General features: G+C 48.4%; 1 protein-coding gene across 4 annotated transcripts in view; it reads left to right on the top strand.

The window, feature by feature from the left end:
* Positions 1 to 20,199, top strand: part of GSG1L (GSG1 like) — a 183,751-nt gene that overhangs the window by 112,246 nt on the left and 51,306 nt on the right. The gene's annotated exons all lie outside the window — the stretch shown is intronic.

Below are 20,199 nucleotides of genomic sequence, written 5' to 3'. Positions count from 1 at the left end.
GAACAGGGAAGGTGGTGGTGTCTTTCACAGGGATATTAGAGGAGAGCCTGTTTGGGATGGAGGGCACTCCTCTGCTTTAGTATATTTGCCTTTGAGACATCTACATGGAGATGCGCAGCAGGAAGCTGGATCAACTAGCTCATCTGGAAGCTAAGCGGTGAGTGTGAGTTGGGCAGAGATTGTGTCAAAGGCCACAAAGCCAAGGATTTTGAGGATTTCAGGGAGGTGCAGATGGAGGACTCCAAGAAGCATTAAGAGGACTCCTAAGCCATTGGATTAGGTGGTCAGGTGCCCAGAGTAATTTAACAGATTCAGTTCGTAATGGGTTAAGCAGGAGTGTGCCAGAAGGGAATAAGAGGAGCCTATAAACTATAACTTTAGGCGGCCTGACAGACAGAGTGGTGGCTTGGCTGCGTAAGACATCTGTTCCTAAAAAGCCAAATGCAAATTGAATTTCTATAAATCTAATCCTGTTCTCCATGCATTGGAAGAACTCTCTAATGAAACCAAAACGCTGAGCCTTTTTGTAAGGGAAGTAATCACCCCCTAATTGAGGTCTGTGTATATAACAGAGGGAACCCTCAAAGACGAGAGAGCTGAATTCAAGAAATTACAGCACATTTCATACATCGAAACATGTGTGACTTGTTAGTCCCAGAATGTGGTGAATCTAACCATAATAGTAAAAAAAAAAAAAAAAAAAAAAAAGGAAACGAAAGGAAAGAAAAATACAGTGATCGCCATAGCACAATGTCAGTCATGGCTTTGGCTCACCCCACTCCCAGCTATGACAGAGAGCATGTTGATTCCTTTTCTTTCTTTCTTTCTTTCCTTTTCTTTTTCTTTCTTCCTTCCTTTCTTTCTTTCTTTCTTTCTTTCTTTCTTTCTTTCTTTCTTTCTTTCTTTCTTTCTTTCTTTCTTTCTTTCTTTTTCTTTCTTCTTTTTCTTTTTTTAAAATCTCTTGTTTATTTACTCAACCAACATTCATCGAAGGTGTACTGGGCACCGGGCACTGTGCTAGGTTTGGGAGAGTCAAAGGAAAAACAAACGGCTCGGTCCTCGCCTTCCTGAAGTTTGCAGTTTGGTAGCGAGACAGACTCATCTGATAACTACGACACAGCAAGTTGACCTCTGTGTCCCCGGTGTGGTGAGTCTTGCAGGAGGGGCACCCATGTTTGCCCAGGCGGTGGGGACAGGTGGGGCAGACATAGGAAAGGCACCAGTTTGAGCTGAGAGTTGGAAAAAATGTGTTTGCTTGATGGACAACTTGGGGAGGGCAGTCCAGGTGGAGGGAACAGCGTGGGCGAGGGCCTAGCGAGGTGGCATAGCCTGGAAACTTCAAGTAGTTCAGAATGGCGGGAGGGCAGAGAGTAGAGAGAGCAGGCGTGCTGGGAGATGAGACTGGAGAGTTGGGTGAGCGTCTTGATGCTTTGTAATGGTCTTCCAGGGGCTTCATCTCTCCTTTTCTTTTCCCTTACCAAGAACCCCCTCCATTACCCCGGCATCCGGCCCTCCCCTTCGACCAGCTTACTCCAGTCAGGAAACAAAAGCCAGTGGTCAGCCCTAGGCAGCAGTCTTCAGTTCTGCAAGCAGGCCTCTTGAGGGGTAGGGATGGGCGTGAAGCTCTTTCCCCTACCTCAAAGGGCTTATCAAAGTTTTCACCCCTCAAAAAAAAAAAAAAAACAACCCTGGTTTTCCTTCTAACAGGGAGCCCCACTGCTAAGGAAAATAAGATTGTCTCTAATTTCAGGCAGATAAAAAGTGCAGGGCTCAGGGAGGTTAATTGACTTGCTCAAGGTCACCCAGCTGGTCAATTGTGGAGTTGGGATTAAACCCGGTTCCTGCTGGCTTCAGAGCCCTGTGCTCTTTTCACAGGATCAAGCTGCAGGAATGACTGGGCGTGAGAGAGAAGACTTTTAAGTTCTTAGAAAAAGAAACCGTGAAGTATATAGTAGTCAGATGATGTAATAAGACCGAAGTAGCAGGTGGTGGAGAGAAAGAATTTTGTATTCACGCCCCAGGGAGAAGATATTCCCTAGAGAGACATGACACCAGGAGAGAGCCACGCCTCTGATGTGCCTGGGCCTAGGAACGGGGGAGCTGGTCTTTTGGGAGCCCCTTGAGAACAGGGCAAAGGGGCCGAGGAGCTTGGAGAAGGTAGATGAGCTTCTGATTTGCTCCTGTTGGAGGGGAGGAGATGGGCGAGTAGGGCTGGGGTAGCCCACTGACTGAGTCCCTGTGGGTACCAGCTTACAGTGAGGGGTCCTCAGTCTAAGGCCAACACCTTTTAGGGTAAGGAGAAAGCAGAGGTGGGGGAGCCTCCACTCGAAGCAATTATTATAATTATTATTATAATGAATGAATTGATTATGGTTGATCACAATGGCCAACATTGACTGAAGTGCCACCATGCGCCAGCACTGGGCTAAGCCTGCCATGCGTGTTAATATCCTTGTGAGGGAGGGACTAACATTATAAACATTATACCTCTTCTTTGGATGAGAAGACAAACTCTTGCAGTCACCTAGCCAGGCCTGCCGCATAAAGAGCTTTGAGCAGGGTTTAGCATGGGGACTTCAGGTTGTCATCTGTGTTATTACTCTTCCTAGCTGTCCTTCAGTAAACTGAGGGCAGGTCATGGCCCCAGGGACCAGCCCTGTCCCAGTGAGCCTGGGGCCCCGGGGTTCAGACTCTTCAGTGACAGAGGAGTGGGGGCAGGCGTGGCAGGGCTGGCCAGGAGGGCTGTCTTCCCAGTTACGGGGTCCTGGCAGAAGGGTGGCTGTACAGGGCGGGTTGGGCCCCGAGGGCCAAGGGCTGGAGGCGGGGCTGGTATTTTTGGCCTCACTGGTCCAGAATCGAGGGCTCACAGTAGTTGTAGGGATCCATGAAATGCTTAAATTTTGACCGCTTTTAAAATCAGGGGGAAAAAAAAAAAACACGTGAATATAATCATAATGGAGACATAAGAATGAATCTGGATTATATTTGTCTTTATACCATCGCAGCCATCAAATGAAATTGTTAATATTTCTTTTATGGAGGACTGGGCTCATGAAGGCAAAAGCGCCTGGGGCCCATGAAAGTCATCATGTGACCTTGCTCAGAGCCAAGCTTTCTTCCATCTCTTGGGACTGAGTGAGACAAGTCCAGCCTAGCGTCACCCCTCCCTGGTCCTGTGACTTCAGCAAAGAGGTGCCGGAGAGGACAGGTGCTCCCTGAATCACCGTCCCTTCCCCCGGAGACCAGAGTCCTGTATCCCAGAAGGGCTGTGAGGGCAGGCTGGAAGAGGTCTGCTCTTCCGAGTTCCTCTGAAAAGTGAGGCTGATCTACTTAGAAAAAAAGAAAGTCTAGGAAGAATTCCATGTGCATTTCCAGGGACTAATCAGACCTCGTGGAGAAGTCAGCAAGAGTCTATTTTGTTAAGTAATAAGAAATGGAAATTTTGCAATAAAACAAAAAATGACCCTGGATGAGGTAGCTCGTTGGACTCCAGGAAGCTAGAACCTATTCTTTTAGGTAATCTTGGCATATTTAGTTTCATGATAAAACATATATTTAACTGTACAGTACGTCACTATTAATTCTGTAATAATTTTTAAACCTTCAGTCATATTTTATATGCTACTTTGTTACATTTATAATGTAATGTGTGATTTGAAGATTTTTGTTTTAATTTCTTTTTTGAAAATGCAGAATATTCTAAACTTGAAAGACAATTGAATGTGGTATGATGGATCTGTAAATATTTTACTCCTTTTGTGACCAAAAATACAAGGCCAGTGGACGTTTTGAATAGGAATTAAAGTTAGAATTGTAATGTTGTTCTTTGAAGGAATTCTAACCTTGTGATTTGAGAATGAATTCAGAGAATTTTGCTTGAGAAGCATTAGGGTCTTAACCATTAGAAACACTTAACAATTTTTCAGGAGCTGTTTGCAGAGTGAGGTGTGAGTCAGAGAGCAAGCCCGCGAGGTGGATACCACTGGTGTGTTTTGGACAGAAATTTGGGGACCTACAGGCCTGGTGCCCGAGAGGCAAAGTGTGTAAATCCCTCTTGTGCTGCACACATCAGTGGGGCCACCAAAGTCTTCTGGAACCAAGTTGTGAGGCAGGCAAAGTGCTGCCCCCCTGGGCGGGTCCCCAGCCCCCCGAAGCACGAAGCACGTGAGTTTCCGGAAGGCACATTTGCAGTCGCCCACCTCACAGCCTGGTCCGATGGTGCCGTCCGTGAGGGGAAGTGAGCTGGGGAGCCCGTCGTGTGCCTCTTCGCTGGCTGCCAGGAAGCTTGGATCTAAGTTTTGTTCTGTCACAGCAGATTTCCCCAAGCTGTGGTCTTAAATCCCTTCCCCGTCGACCCTTCACTTAACTCCTTGGCTTTTTCTTGGCACTCCATCTTGGTGCGGTGATTTGTAACTTCTTACTGTAAACTGCCACAGAATGTTATAGGATGAGTTTTCTGAGATTTTCGTTTCACCAGCCACCCTGCCGCCCTGGGACTGTGCTGAAAGAACCCCTACCCAGCGTCCCCGCCTCCGTCCAGTTCCCCCGCCCTGGCCAGATTGGGTCTCTTGCCCATAGCTTAGAGAGCAAGTACTTTTGTGTGTTCTTTTCTTTCTTTTTTTTTTTTTTGTCTAAAAGTACAGAGAGCAGTCTATGTCAAAAAAAATGAATATTTCTACATTATTAAAGATTCTTTTACTTGCAAGTGACAAAAACGCAATCAAATTGGCTGAAGGAACAAAGCGTGGTGGTGGTAGAAATCTATTGGTTCAGGTAATTGGCAAGTACAGTGGTTAGGCTTCAGGCGGGGCTGCAACCGGGTGATAATGTCATCAGGAGCCTGTCTCTCTCCACACTCTGCCTTGTTCTGCATTAGCATCATTCTCAGTCAGGTCCGTCCACGCGGAGAGAGGATAGTCGCAAGCAGCTCCAGGTTTACATGAGGTTCCGGTGGTCGAGAGAGCTCTTGCAAAACTCCAGGGAGGACTAAGACTGGATTAACTAGGTTTATAGGCTCGTTCCTGAACCAAGCACCATGCCAGAGGATAAACTACTCTAATTAGCCAGTTCTGGGTCCCTAGCAACACCTGTGGTGGGGGCTTAGCCATGGACCAAGTAGGATTATTATGCAATGATGGGCAAAGGAACTGGTTGACTACAAGTCCTCATGGCTTGTCAACTTGGGAGAGTATCAGGAAGTCAGCCCCAGGAACGGCAGAGGTCTTCATTTGGGTTCATTCAAAGCAGACCCTCAGATGAGGATGTAGGTACAAGTGGTTTATTTGGGAAGTGATCCCAAGAAGTAGGGCAGGAGAGTGGGGGAAGTATGAACGGAGGGTGGGGCAGGCCGATAGAGGGAGTGCTGAGCAGGTGACCGCTGAGGGCAACTGGGGTTCTGATCTGCCGCGGACCCTCTGAGAGGCTGTGTAGAACACCCTCAGAACTGTCCACCCAAAGGGTGAGAGAGCTGTGGTATTTATTCACCCACTCCCGCTTATCTGGTTTAGAGTCACTCTTGAGATGGTAAGTCTCCAGAATTTCTAGCCCTCCCCATCCTGAGAAAGCAAGTGTTTGAGGAAGGAAGCCACCAATATACGTGGGAACTGCCTAACCAAAGCCGCAGGTGACATCTGGCATGGACCAAGGGTACACGGGTGGGGAATTGACATCGTCTGCCACAGAAAGGCAAATAGGGGTGTTCCGACACTAGCTGGTGCACTGCAATACCGCTCTGATGCTATCCGCCCAGAGCTAGTATCAGATGCCACGGTTCCCAACACGACAACCCCACTGCAGATGCCCACTGTAAGTTCAGGGGGTCCCCAGGTTACCCTCACTTCTGACCAGCTGGCTACAAAGTCAGCATTCCCATAAGCCCTTCAGGTTTGAATAATTCACTAGAACCATTCAGAAAGCACTGTACTTAGAATAACAGCATTATTAAAGGACAAACGGGGACCTGCCAAAGGTCTGGGAGGGTTTCACATGCAGAGCTCCCGTGCCCACCCCCACACCATGGAGTCAGGGTGCCTCAGACTTCCAGCACATCAATGTGTTCATTAACCAGGTATCTCGCTTGAGCTCAGTGTCCAGAGTTTTTACTGGAGGTTCATCATCTAGGCATGATTGATTAAATCATCGACTACATTTGAACTTAATCTCTAGCTGCCCCCCTGAAAGGTCAGGCTGGCTCAAAGCCCTAACTTACTAATTACATAGTGGATCCTTCTGGTGATGAGTCATCTCATTTATTAGCAGAAACTCAGGTGTGGTCTGAGGGGCTCATGAACAACAAAGATACTCCTATTACTCAGGAAATTCCAAAGATTTAGAGGCTCCCTCCCAGGAACCAGGGAAAAGGCCGATCAATTCTCTATCATACAACCGGGATCTGGGTGGGCACACGGGAGCCACACCTGCAGCTGAGCTGGCAGCTGCCTGCAGCTTGTGTTCTATCGGGCAGACTGGAGCCATTGATGACATTCGAGGGAAGGAGGAGCCTGGACAGTTCCTTGACTTGGGACAAACGCCTTAAGCATTTGCAAGAGGGTTGGGCCTACTTGGCCCTGGGCAGGAGTCCCTGGCAGGTTATAGACACCCCAGGTTTGCCCCCTCCAGCTTTCTGTTCCAACCCCTCCTATGCTGGAAGTAGTGGACCCCCTGAGCACCCCAAACTTTGTCCTTTAAAGCTAACCTGGCCGGTGCGATTTTCATCCCCTGCACCCAGGTGTGTGAGGAGCACTGCAGACCTTTTGTTTCTGGAAAGGAACTTAATTTTAATCCCATGCTTTCATCCTAGTAACTGACTTATCTTCAAAACTTTGGGGAGCTTCTCCCTACTGCCTTTGCCCAGGGCCATGCAACAATTGTGTTATGCAATGTCAGACAAATTGGGAGTGGGGGTTTAGTCTTATCATCGTCTTTATCATACAGGTCACAATCTCTAATCTGGAACTGAGGGGCTGGAGGTGTTCCAGAACTCAGAGTCTGGAGGTAACATCATACATAGACCATCCATTCCATAAAACCTCAGCAGGGGCTGGGGCGGCGCCCTGTAAGCAAGCACATTCATATTTCTGCAGTAAAACCATGAATATTCATATGAGGGGAATAAATAAAGACAGACAATAGCTTTATACCCATTCAGATCAGGTTCCTCTACTAAATGAGTTCAGATCAAGTCAGGTTTTGTGGCCAAAATGAGCTATGAAGAAGCTTTCAGATTTCAGGACTTCTAGGAATTTGAAATTGCAGATAAGAAATTAAGGGTTCAATAGCTTCCATTGATTGAGCACCTACTATGTGCTAGGCACCATTTTAAACACATCACCGCTGTCAAATCATATGATGGTAGGTGCTATGTTATCCCCGTTTTGAAGATGAAAAAACTTGAGACACAGAGCTGGCAAGTGGCAGTCCTGGCTTCAAACTCTATGTGCTTTACTACGACATAGGTCCCTGTGGGTTGTTGCTGAGCTTCTACTGCGCTGTCCCCAGGGTCTCCTCTGGTCCTCAGGGCTCTTTGCTGGGAGGTCCAGATTGGAGATGGGAGAATGAAGCCAGTAACATCAGTACCTGTGGCCTTATCACTCCAGATCAAAGATCTCAAGTCTGATGCCCACAGGGACCATGTAGGTGGCAGAAAAGAGAAGAGCTGGCCAGATGTCATACGGTAGTGAATGTGAGGATGGTGGCAAACTTGAGAATGTATTGTTGCCATGGAGAACTGTGCATGGCATTCAAGGAAAGCCAAAATCTGAGTTTTTAGGAAAATCTTCTGATTTTTAATTAAAACTGTTTTTTAAACAGCTTTATTGAGATGTAATTTACATATTGTAAAGTTCACCCATTTAAAGTGCATAATCTGTGGTTTTTATCCATCACAATAACGTAACTTTAAAACATTTTCATCACCCCAAAAAGAAGCCTCTACCTCCTAGCAGTCACTTCCTATTTTCTACCAACGCCCCAGTCCTAAGCGACCACTAACATGCTTTCTAGTTGCATGGATTTGCCTATTCCAGGTATTTTGTATAGATGGGATCATATGGTACATGGTCTTTTATGACTTGCTTCTTTCACTTAGCAAACTGTTTTCAGGGTTCACCCATGTCTAGCATGTATCTGGACTTCATTCCTTTTTATTGATGAATCGGCTTCCATCGCACAGATACACCACTTGTTTTTTCTCCGTTGACCAGTTGATGGACATATCTGTTGCTTCTACTTTTTGGCTGGTATGAATAATGCTGCTATGAACATTTGTGTACACGTGTTTATGCCGATGTGTGTTTTCCCAGGAGAAAAATTGTTGGGTCAAATGGTAACCCCATGATTAACTTTTTATTCAAAATGTTTTAAACCATCATGTCAGCCCTGCCGCCACCCCCCCCCCAAAAAAAAATCACTGCAGACCCTCAGCTTCTTTCCTGCCCCAGCCAAGAAAAAGTCAACCTTTTTTTGTCCTGAGGGCTGGAAGACAGCTCACTCTTTCTTTTCCCACTCAGAGGCCCCTGACCTAATCTCCTTAGTAAATTGGGCTTCTGAAGATGAAAGCCAGAAGGGAAGGGTTTGCAGATGGGTTTTACTTCTTCCTCACATGTGAAACCTCTGGAGTGAGGAAGTCCAGAGCCTCTTACCTACTGAATGAAGGGAAGGAAGCAGGGTGGGGAACATTAATTAACATCTTAAAATTTATTGACTACACTGCTTGACTATTATTGATAATTTGCATACTCACAATAAACCTCGTAGGGGAAACAAGTAATAATTTTCCTTCTATCCTTCTAAGCTCTTCTGGCTTGACTAATAATCAAATGAACATGAGGCAGATTAACAGGATGAAATGACCAAATTTATTACGTGTGTACATATGGGGGTTCTGTGAGGCCGTAGGACAGATTGGGCAGTTGAGGCTTATATGCCATCTTGAGCTGAGAAAAGAGGGCAGGGGTTTGTAGTCTGGGACTTAAAAGGGCAGGAAGGCAATTCATATGGAGGTAGCAAAGCAAGTATTTGGTAAATAAATGTTTGCTGGGCCATCTTTAATATCAGGACACAGAGAAGATTTTTATCACAGAGCCTTGCTAGGTCCCTCCCTTTCTATCACACCTTGTTTGTATTACACGTTGTTATCTCTGATGCTAGCTCCTTTCCTGGAGCGGGTCCTCTGGCTAAATTCTTGTAGACAGTTTTGGGGAAGGTCAAGGTTTCTCTTGAGTCTTTAGTTTCTTAAACACAACCAACTTAATATAATCAATATCTTTTTAGGCATATTTTGGGGTTGCAAACTCTTCTTCCTCTCAACCTAGAGTCGATATTCATCAAATGTACAGCTCTCTGAGTGATAAAGTTCCAGCTTCTTTAGACATTTAAAAATACATAGAAGTCATTTCTCACTCAGCCTAATTTGACCATTCTATGGATTTTTTAATGAAGTCTGCTTTTGTCATTTCTAGTTGGTATTTATCAAAGGTTAACATTTGTAGAATAAAATCCAAACTCTTTCCCATGATTATAAAATGTGGCCTTTGCCTTGCTCTTGAACTTCACCCCCTACAACTCAGTCCCTTCTCTCTGGCCTCCAGACTCTGAGCCGGTCCGTGGCCAAGCCCTCGGCCCCTTCTGCGGCACTGCCTTCCCCACACCTGGCTCACTTCTGCATTCACTCAGGTCTCCGCTCAAATGTCATCTCCTTAGATGGCTTCTCTCCCCGACCCCAATCTGGCCACTTTCCATTCTTTCCTACTTCCTTTCCCTTCATAATAGCACTTACTGCTTTCTGAGCAGTGCCTGAAATGTGGTGGACACGCAATATATATCTGTTGAGTGGACAGGAGAACCTTCATGCTAATTGGTTTAGTTGTCTGCCGTCCTTCCTCTCCCTTCCAGGCCAGGTTTCTTGACCTTGGCACAACATCTGGCCCCCGATCATTCTTTGTTGTGGGAGGAGGGCCCATTCTGGGAGCTGGAGGGTGCTCGGCAGCATCCTTGGCCTCTACCCACCGGATGCCAGGGGCACCCCAAAACCACGTCCTGACAACCAAAGATGTCTCCAGACATTGCCAGGCAGAGTCGCACCTGGTCGAGAACCACTGCCCTGGACAGTTGGCTCCATGAGAGCAGGGGCCAGGGCTTCCTTCATCACTGCTGCATCCCTGGGTCCCGGCCCTTGGTCAATACTCATCAAACACATGAGTGCGCCGTAGAGGGACGTGCAGGGACTGGATCCCAACAGGTGTTGGTGTTTGGGCTTTGGGGTTTGCACCTTGACATAGCTGAAGCGTGGACTTCGGAACCAGACAGAGAGACCAGAACCTCAGCCAGGTCACATCTAAACTGTGTGGCTTGGCAAGTTACTTACATTTTCTGAACCCCTGCATCCCCATCTGAAAAAGCAGCACAAAGATGGGTTTGAGCAGTGAAATGAGCTCACCCACGTGAAGAGCCAGTGGCGCAAGTGAACACATGCCGTGTTCGCACTACTTGCTTGTCAAACAGGGTGAGGCTCTCGGGGAGAACAGTGACACCCGTGTGAGGATTGAGTGCACGTAAGGGTAGGTGACCATGTGTCCTGGTTTGCCCAGGACGGTCCCAGCATCCTCATTAAGAGTGTCCCTTTCACTCTCGGAAGCGCCCAGGTTCAAATGATAAGCTATCTGCTCACCTGCTTATGGGCACTTTGCATGGACGGATTCCATGGATCTGGCCTAGTTTCTTAAGAGTCCATATCTTCCCCTCACCTTTCTTAACCTAGAATGCGCAGCCCAATGGCAGCCCTTCTTCAAATTGCCCCTTTTCTCCTGAGCCCAGTGCTTACTTTATTTTTCCTGTTTCTCTCCATTTGCTGGAACCATGGGACTTTTTAAAAAATATACTTTTTTGAATGTGTATTGATGACTTCCATCTGGGCTTTGCCTTGTGATTGCCTCGGGTGGGCAGCAGGGAGTGGAGGCCAGGCTGGGTTGGGACAGTTTGGGAGCCAGGGGCTGGGCGGGCTCTGACAGCCAGCTTCTCCCCTAGCGTAAGTGTTCGCCCACCTTGGGGCTGACAGAGGCTTTAAGAAAGACTCAGCATCAGAATAAGCCTTGAAGGATGGGAGGAGAGGGAGCAAGAGGATGAGTGCGGAGTCAGAGGGGACATGCAGCAGTCATTCTTCATCCATTTCTCCTTCCCTCCCTCCCGCTCTGTTTCCGTGTGTCGTGTGCCTCCCTCCATCCCAGTGAGTCTGTTCATCACCTCCCTCTGCAGGAGCAAAACAGATGCCAACACTTACTGAGCCCTCACCATGTACCAGACCCATTATCAAAGTCAATTTTATGACCGACCCCCTCTCCAACTCCTAGACCCTCGGGGACCCTCTGCTGTTGGATAAAGTCTGGAGTACAGTTGCGTGTGTTTGAATGTGTGTACTCTTAATGAATTACGGTGGTAGAAGTCTCAGAACAGCTGTAGCTGTAGCTATCATTAGTTCATCCATTTATTCGACCAATATTTATTGAGCTCCTATGTGCATGACAGTGTTCTAGGACAAAGGTCAGCAAACTTTTTCTGTGAAAGGGCCAGATAGTAAATACTTTAGTCATTGCAGGCTTTACCATCTCTGTCACAATTACTCAACTCTGCTGTTGAAAGAAACCATAGACAGTATGAAAATGATAGTCATGGACGTGTTCCAATAGAGCTTTGTTTAAGTCTGGCAATTCCTGAAAAATTAAAAATAGAACTACCATATGATCCAGCAATTCCACTTTTGCATATTTATCTGAAGGAAACGAAATCACTATCTGAAGAGACATCTGCACCTCCATGTTCATTACAGCATTATTTACAATAGTCGAGACACGGACAACATAAATGTCCATCGACAGATGAATGAATCGAGAGAAATGTGGTGTATGTATGTGACTGAATACTATTTAGCCATAAAAAGGAAGGAAATTCTGCCATCTGTGACAATATGGATGGACCTTGGGGGCATTATGCTATGTGAAATAAGCAGACAGAGAAAGGCAAGTACTATATGATCTCACTTATAAGTGGAATCTAAAAAATCCAAACTTAACAGATACAGAGAACAGATTGGTGATGCCGGAAGAGGGGGGAAGGGTGAAAGGGGTCAAAGGGTACAAACTTCCAATTCTAAGGTCAGTCAGTCCTGCGGATGTCATGTATAGCATGGTGACGATCGTTAATAGTACTGCATTGCATATTGAAAGCTGCTACCAGAATAGATCTTAAAAGTTCTTATTATAAGAAAAAAAATTTGTAACTATATGAGGTGATGAATGGTAACTAAAATTATTGTGATCATTTTGCAACATATACAAATATCAAATCATTATGTGATTTGATATATCAAATCATCAATCACTGAAAACTAATACAACTTATGTGTCAATTATATCTCAGTAAAACTCGGGGGGGGGGGAGAGATTTTTTTTTTACAAAAACAGGCTACTGGCCACATCTAGCCATGGGCCATAGTTTGTCAACTCCTATTCTAGACCTGGGAGATACAATGGTGATCGAAACACACGACATTCTTGTTCTTGTGAAGTGTACAATCTAATGGGGGGAAAGTGGACAAATAATTAGATAAACAAAGACAATATGATGAAATAATGTCAGGTGGTAATAAACGCTTTGACAAGAAATAAAATAAGGGGCTAGAGAGTAATGGAAGAAGGGGCTATTTTAGATAGGGTAATCAGGGAAGATCTCCTGGCAGTGTGGCATTTAGTAGAGACTTGGAGGAAGTGAGGGAGTCACGTGAATATCTGGGGAGGAGCATTCCAACGAGAGGGAACACTTAGTGCAAAGGCCCTGGGGTTGGAGCGTATCTGGTGTTTCTTAAGGAATAGAAGACAGATGCCTGGGGTGGGACGAGTGAGGTGGAGAGTGCTGGAAGGTCAAGAGGGACTGGGGGGAGGAGGGAATTAGGTTGTGGAGGCTTTGCTGGCCATGGTGAGGACTTCGGCTTTGACCCTAGGAGATGGAGAGCCACTGTAGCACTCTGATCAGAGCAGCACGATGTGTCCTAGTCTTAAGGGATCATGGTGGCTGCCATGTTGAGAAGGGCAGAAGAAGGGAGACCAGTGAAGAGGCTGTTACAATGGTCCAGGTGAGAGATGCAGGTGGCTTAGACCAGGGCGGTAACGGTGGAAGTGTGAGAGGTAGTTGGCTTCAAGATATGTTTTAAATGTAGAACCAACAGGATGTGCTGATGGATCAGATGTAAAAGAGATGGAGATGGAGAAGGATTGAGAAAGAGAAAGAAGAGTCACAGTTAATTCTGGGACTTGCAGCCTCAACCACCGGCAGGATGGAGTCTCCTTACTCAGGTGGGCAGACTGGGTGGATGGAGTATTTCAGGGGATCAGAGGTTCAGATGCTAACTTGAGGTGTCCAGGTGTCCGTTAGATGCTGCAGGTAAGTAAGATGCAACCCCTGTCTCCGGGGAACTCAGAGTCTGGTTGGAAAAACCAATCAGGACGCAACTTGGCGATAACATGATGTGTTAAAGGCTCCCACAGAAGCCTGAACAACACTGCAGGCACCTGTAGCACCTGGAGGGGTGACATGTTGACTGTTCTTCAAACGAAGATCAGGTAAAGAGTGGGGGCGAGGAATTTCAGGCAGAAAGAAAAGCAGGTGCAAAGGCAAGGAGGAGGGCGGGGTTTGGAGAGTGCAGGTGAATTTGTAGTTTCCTGCAGCTGGGAAGTGAGCTCTGAGCGCATGGGGGCTGTGGAGAGAGACGTGGCCATGCTGGGCAGTTCGGACTTCTCCCGAAGGCAGTGGGGAGCTAACGATGGTTCCAGGTCAGGGGCGTGAGGTGGGCAGAGTACCTTTTCAGAAGGTCCTGTTTTGCCCTCTGCCAGCTGGGCAGCCTCCTCCCTCTGACTCATAGGTGGAAGGTCAAATTGTGCTGCCAAGATGGTTTATTAGTTTATCAACTTTTTTGTTTTACGGCTCTACATTTTAGACTTTATTTTTCTAATTGTCTCTCCCTTCGTGAAACTTTAACTCCTCAGGTATACTGTATATCTGCTTATGCACATTATATATACCTGTGCTTTTTACATAGTCAGATGTTTTGTTTTGTTTTTGTTTTTTTGGCATGTGCTTGGGTGATCGTGGCCTTTCAGGCTGAGCATTTTCACGTAGAGGCTGCCCCAAGGCGAGGTAAGCCTCGGTCCTGGGAACCTGGGGGCTGGCATCGGCCCTCCTCTCTAACTGACTTGCTGGCCGTGGTCTTTGCTGACTCACTTGGTCATTCTGTGCAATCAAACCTGCCTTCACAGAGTAGTGCACGTATGCAACGTGCCTGTGCGGGACCCAGGGCCACAGCCCGGAGCACGCATGCTCCCGGGCACATGCACAACTTGTGAAATCTGAGTCAACCTCATGGATCGCGCCAATGTCAATTTCTTGGCCTTGATATTATACCCTAGGACTATGAGTGTTGTGTTGAGTATTAACATTGGGGGAAGGTGCACAAGACTTCTTTGTACATTCTTTGCAACCTCCTGTGAATCTATAATTATTTCAGAATAATAATTAAAAAGAAAATTTCCAGTTACAGAGTGCCTTAGAGATGATCTAGCTGGAAACCTGTCCTCTTTATGTCTCCTGCACCTTGTGGTCCGCACTCACCTAGCCTTATTCTCACCTGACCGTGGCAGGTCCCAGGAGGTCAGAAGCAGAAGGGGGACAGTCTTGAGTCAGGAGCCCCATCACAGCAGGCGATGTTGAACTCAGCAGGACTGGGAGGCCCAGAGCCGTTTCTGTCCTCCCTGCCTTTGTCAGTCCAGCTCTCGCTGGGCCGCCTCACTCCTTCTCCACCTGGCCCCGCCGCCCCTCCCCTGGGTGAACACAGCTGATCTTTCCAGGGCCCTCTCGTCTTTCCTTCCAAGGCTTTCCCCAAGCCCTGGCGAAGCCAGACCTCTTCTTCTCTCCCTCTGGTCCCATTCAGGGTCGAACAGGCAAGTGTTTTCATGGCCTGGAAGGAAATTCGAGGAGCGAGGGAGCGGGAATCCTGCAGGGGCGGCAAAGACAGCGGCGGGAGGCCCTGGGCGCCCCTGGTCTGTGAAGCAGCTCGCATGCCTGCCGAGGGTCACCGAGGGCGGCTGTGGACCCGGTGTTGCCAGATTTTCCGATTTTTACAGGAGAAGCCAAAATATCCATATTTTAGTGGAAATCCTCCAGATTTTAAAACATTGGCCAAAAAAATTCATCATTTCGTACAGCTCTAGCCAACATCTGCGGGTCAGATCAGCCCATGGGTGGCCAGTTTCAGGTCATGGCTGTATGTAGTTCTATTTTTGTATTTGATTTGACTTCACCGTTTATGTTCTCCTTCTCGTCGGCCTTAGGGAAATGGCCACGCCCTACTCGCAGCCGTACCCCCAGCGGCTGCTCCAATGCTTTGCATATAGAGGGCACTTAATAAATGTTAGTCGAATGAATGAATTGGAGCATTAGAAGCCAGTGGCCAGTACTGGGGTCTGAAGATTCTGGAAGGGAATCTGTCAGGGGGTGGGAGGGGGTGGGGGGCAGCCATTGTGTCTTTAGGAGGCGAGGTGAGGGGGCGGGCTGCGTCCTGCCCTCGGTCTCACTGAGGCTGGTGATTGAAATTCTGCCACTTCCTTTGCATGTTCTTGGAAGCAAGGATTGGGAGAATGTGCAGGCCACTGGGCCTTTCATACAAATGAGGCTGGCCCCAGGCACAGAGCCAGGCAGAAATTAGGCTTTGGGAGACAGGAGGAAGCAAGAATTTTAATAAGTTTCATAAGGATCGGAAGTGAAATCCGTGGTCCTGGAACTGCTTGGTTCTAGCGGGTTGTGGTGATTCTCTGCAGAAACACGAGGAGACCCAGGCGCTTCCCCAAAGAAAGGCTGGGCTCTGAGGGGCACCGCCAGAAAGTGGCAGGGTCTGGGGGCGGGGCCTGGGTGCAGGGCGCGGCCCTAAGTGGAAACCAAGGAGGTTGGCCTGGCAGCTGGAGATGTCAGGAGGGGCACGTGGTCCATCCACCCTCTTCCTGGCGGCCAGAACTCCAGCCAGCTGGGGGCTGTACAGGGGTAGGATCCAGCCCCGAGGGAGTGAGTTGGATAGGGAACTAAGCATGGCCTGTTGTGGGGGAAAAGGATGCATTCCAGAGTCTCTTACACATGGTGGGCAAGGGCTTAGTGGGAGACTGGAGTTGTCTGTTAACCCGAGAAAAGAAGACCCTGCGAAACTTCTGGGGCAGTTCGTGGTGCATGGCCCACAGTCTGCTCTGCCCACGGCTGACCTAGGTGGGAACCTGGCCCACCCTTGGTCCCCAGGGGTTTCCATCTTGTCACCAGTGTACAGGCACTCTGTTGCTTTAGGGCAGGATTGGGTCTATCTTGTCATTCCTGTGTCCCAGTACCTGGCTCAGAGTCGGTCTCCATAAATGCTTGTTCATGAGAGGCATGTACCAGAAACCAGCCTCACAGTAACTCAAGGGGGTGTCTGTGTGTGGTGGGAGGTAGCTGGGGGAGACAGTGGAGTGTTTGTGCCCCCTCAAACAGGCAGCTGTCTCCTTGCCCCTGGGCCAGGGTGGGCACTGATAGGGAATGGAGAGGGGCCGGGCGTGAGTGGCATTCAGCAGCCTGAGCTCATTTTTGGGGTGGAGGCAGGAGACTTCCTAATGAGCGGTCCATTGTAGGTCTAAAAAAGTAAAGGAGAGAAGGTGCATTGGGTGGGGCCGCAGGGCAGACTGCCTGGATGTGAACCCTGGCCTCGCCACCAGTTCTGTGCCTTGGGTCAAGTTCTCTTTCTTCCCCTGAGTCTTATTGCCCCTCACCCAAAATAGCATAATTGTCATACCTATTATACAAGAGGTTCCAAGCATTTAAGGACATTTATAAAGTGCTTAGCCCAGCGCCTGGCATGTGGTTGGCTCTCAGGATGATGACTGTAACAGAACTGGTAAATATCATGGCAGCTTGGGGATTTTCATGGTAGTAGTGATTTGGTATTACAGTGACAATGTATGTAGTTCATGTAAGGGTGGGGGGTGGTGTGTAGGCACAGACAAGACCAGACACAGAGAGGGAAGGATGTGTATGTGTGTGAGACAGAGAATCTTAGAGATACATAGAGACAGAGATACCAAGAGACAGAGATAGAGAGAAAGAGAGAGAAGGAGAGAGCCCTACAGAGAAAAACAAGGGAGAGGAATAGAGAGACTTGGAGAGGAAGAAAGAGAGACCATGAAAGCACATTTATTGCTTGAGACAGAGAGAGACAGAGACAGAGAGAGAGAAACAGAGAGAGACAGAGAGACAGAGGATGAGAGAGACAGCTAAGCCCCGCTGTTCATGTTTATCCACTGTGGCCACTTCCGCCTCCACTCCTCACCATGTGGCAGTTGTCTAAATCCCCCAGGGACTGTGAAGGCCTGTAGGGCTCCTGGTTAAGAAGACAGAAGAGCTGGGGATTGGATTCCAGGTGATACTGGGGCAGGTGACACGTCCCAGAGTGACCGGAAGGGTACAAAGCCAAAGGGGCCTACAGATGATTCTGTCTTGAATCCAGTTCAAGAAAACACACTCTGATGTCCAGCCCAGGAGCGGGAAGGCAAAGGTCAGGTGCCCGGCAGACATGGAACAGAGCAGGGTTGGGGTAGGGAGGAAGCAGGGAGTCCCAGGAGGCCGTTGGGCTGGAGCTGAGCGTGGCCAGGAGTCCGGTGCACGTGGGTGAGCTGGGCTAGCTCACAGAAGAGTGCCTGGGGCTGGTGCCATTTTGGTCTCCAAAGGAGACCTGTGCTCTGCCTCCTGCCGAAAATACTGTTCTTTTTTCCCCTGCCTTCCCCTCAAGCCCAGGCCAGATAACATCTCCTTTGTGAAACCTTCCTGAACCACTGTTACCAGTTTCTGTCTGTCCTTCCAGAATTATTCTAAGTATTTTAAAACTATATGGTAGCATGCCGTACCCACTTTCCTGTGCTTTGCTTTTTTTCACTTAATATTTCTTAGAGGTCATTCTGGGTCAGCATATTTTAATCTACCTAATTCTATTTCACTTGCTGATTATTAACTTTTTCCATATTTACTGAGCAACTACTACGTGCCAGGCACTGTTACTAGGCACCGGATAGGCAGCAATGAACAAAACAGACATTGTTTCTGCTCTCAAAGGGCTGGCGTGCTGGTCGGGGGAGATTTTTAACAGATAAATATACAATTGACATATCAGGGGATGATAAGTGCTATAAAGATGGGGGAGGGGTATCTCTTAAACAGCGATAAGGGAAAGCCATTCCGATAAAAGGACACTTGAGCAGAAATCTGAAAAAAGTTGAATTAGTTAAGTCATTGCTGTGTAAAAGATTACCCCAAACCATAGCAGCTTAAAACAACAAATATGTCTTATCTCACAGTTCCTGTGGCCAGAGATCTGGGCGTAGCTTAGTTTGAAACTCTGGCTCCAAGTCTCTCATGAGGTCACTGTCAAGCCCTTGGCTCGGGCTCAGTCACCTCAGTACTTGACTGGGGCCGAAGGACCCACTTCCAAGGTCCCTTTCACGGTGTGGCAGCTTCATTTCCTCACAGGCCTCTGGACTGAGAGCTTCTCTTGGTTCCTCGCCATGCCCTGTGGGCTTCTGCCCAGGGCCGCTCACAACAGGGCAGCTCGCTACCTCCAACACGCATGATCCAAGAAAGGGAAAGAGAGCACAAACGGAAGCCTCGGGCTTTCTAAAACCTAACGTCGGAAGTGACATCCCATCGCATCGGCCACAGTCTGTTAGTCAGGAAGCGCGGCCCACACTTACGGGGAGGGGACTCCACAAGGGGGTGAAGGACGCAAGTCGGGGGGTTGTTCAGGCTGAGGAAAGGATGGCTCAGGTAGAGGCAGCAGGTGCGGATGCAGGAGCATGTCAGGTATGTTCGAGGGACAACAAGGAGGCCAGGGTGGCCAGAGAGAAGTGAGAGGGGCAGAGGGGCAAGAGTGAAGGCCAGAGTTGGAGACATGGATTTCTGTCACTATCGCCTAATTCATTAGCCCCCGTTGCTAGATTTTGGGGGTGTTTTCGGTCCTCTGCTGTGATGAGTATCCCTGTCCATATACCTTTGCCCCAAAGTACAGATAGGTCTGAGGGTAAATTCCCAGAGGTGGAATTGCTGGATCAAAAGGAAGATGCATTATCAGTTTTGACCACCATTGCCAAATTCTCCTCCAAGGAACTGGCCCTTCCGCTGGCCGCCTCTGAGGGGCCTCCATGCCCTTGGCTCCCCGGGCCCCTGGCTGGGCCTGGAGTCTCATCCTGGCCATTTCACATGGAAAGGCTGTTGTCTGCCTGGGCTCCTGTCTCTCCGTCCGGCCCCCTCTCTCCAGACGGCTGCTCTGCGCTGCAGATGGCTGGGGAGTCTAAGGGCCCCTTGGAGGGTACTTCCCCTTGATGGAAGTTCTCAGCCTCAAAAAAAAAAAAAAAAAAAACCTTCTCACAAACCATGCCTTCTGTGTGCCTTTCCAGGACTGGGAAACTCCCCAGTGGCTATTTTGAGACAATGAGTTGAGCTTGCTCTTGCCCACCATTTATCTCTGGGAAGGTGGCTGGCTGGCAGACTCTGCCAAAGGACAGAGCACGGAGAACCCATGGCCTGCAAGGAGAAGCTGCTGTCGCCTCCTGCTCCACCCTGGGTAAAGTGGAGCCACACACTACCCAGGTGACATTACGAGGCCCGGTGAGGCCTGGGGCTTCTGAGACCCACTGTGGTAGAGACCCCCTGAGAGTCAACCTGTGACAAGACAAGAAAGATCTGGATCACCACCCAGCGCCTCCCCTGAGCCCCGTGTTTCACCGTATCCTTCTAATCTCAACTCTCGTGGGGTTCCATCCCTGGCAGCCTGAGGCTGCCTCCGTTGCCTCTCATCTCTCCTCCTCCCCCAGCCAAATCTTTATTTTTATTGTCATCATGTGCGGTCACACCTCTTCTCCTGAGATTTCAGGTTGCATGGAAGGGCGGCAATGGTATCATTTATCTGGAGAACCTGGCCTTTCAAGGGGCAGCAGAGAAATAATCAAGGGTGCCCACTCTGCAGCTAGCCCACCTGGCCCTCCACACACGTTCTTAGCCTCTCTGAGCTTCAGTCTCGTTACCGGTTAAAGAGAGATAATAGGAGTTCCTACCAGCGGTTCCTCCCTCATAAAGCTCCCATGCAGAGTCAGC

This window comes from Rousettus aegyptiacus, unplaced genomic scaffold, assembly GCF_014176215.1.
Source record: "Rousettus aegyptiacus isolate mRouAeg1 unplaced genomic scaffold, mRouAeg1.p scaffold_m13_p_8, whole genome shotgun sequence".
NCBI classification, from domain to species: Eukaryota; Metazoa; Chordata; class Mammalia; order Chiroptera; family Pteropodidae; genus Rousettus; species Rousettus aegyptiacus.
This window is presented reverse-complemented; position numbering and strand designations above follow the sequence as displayed.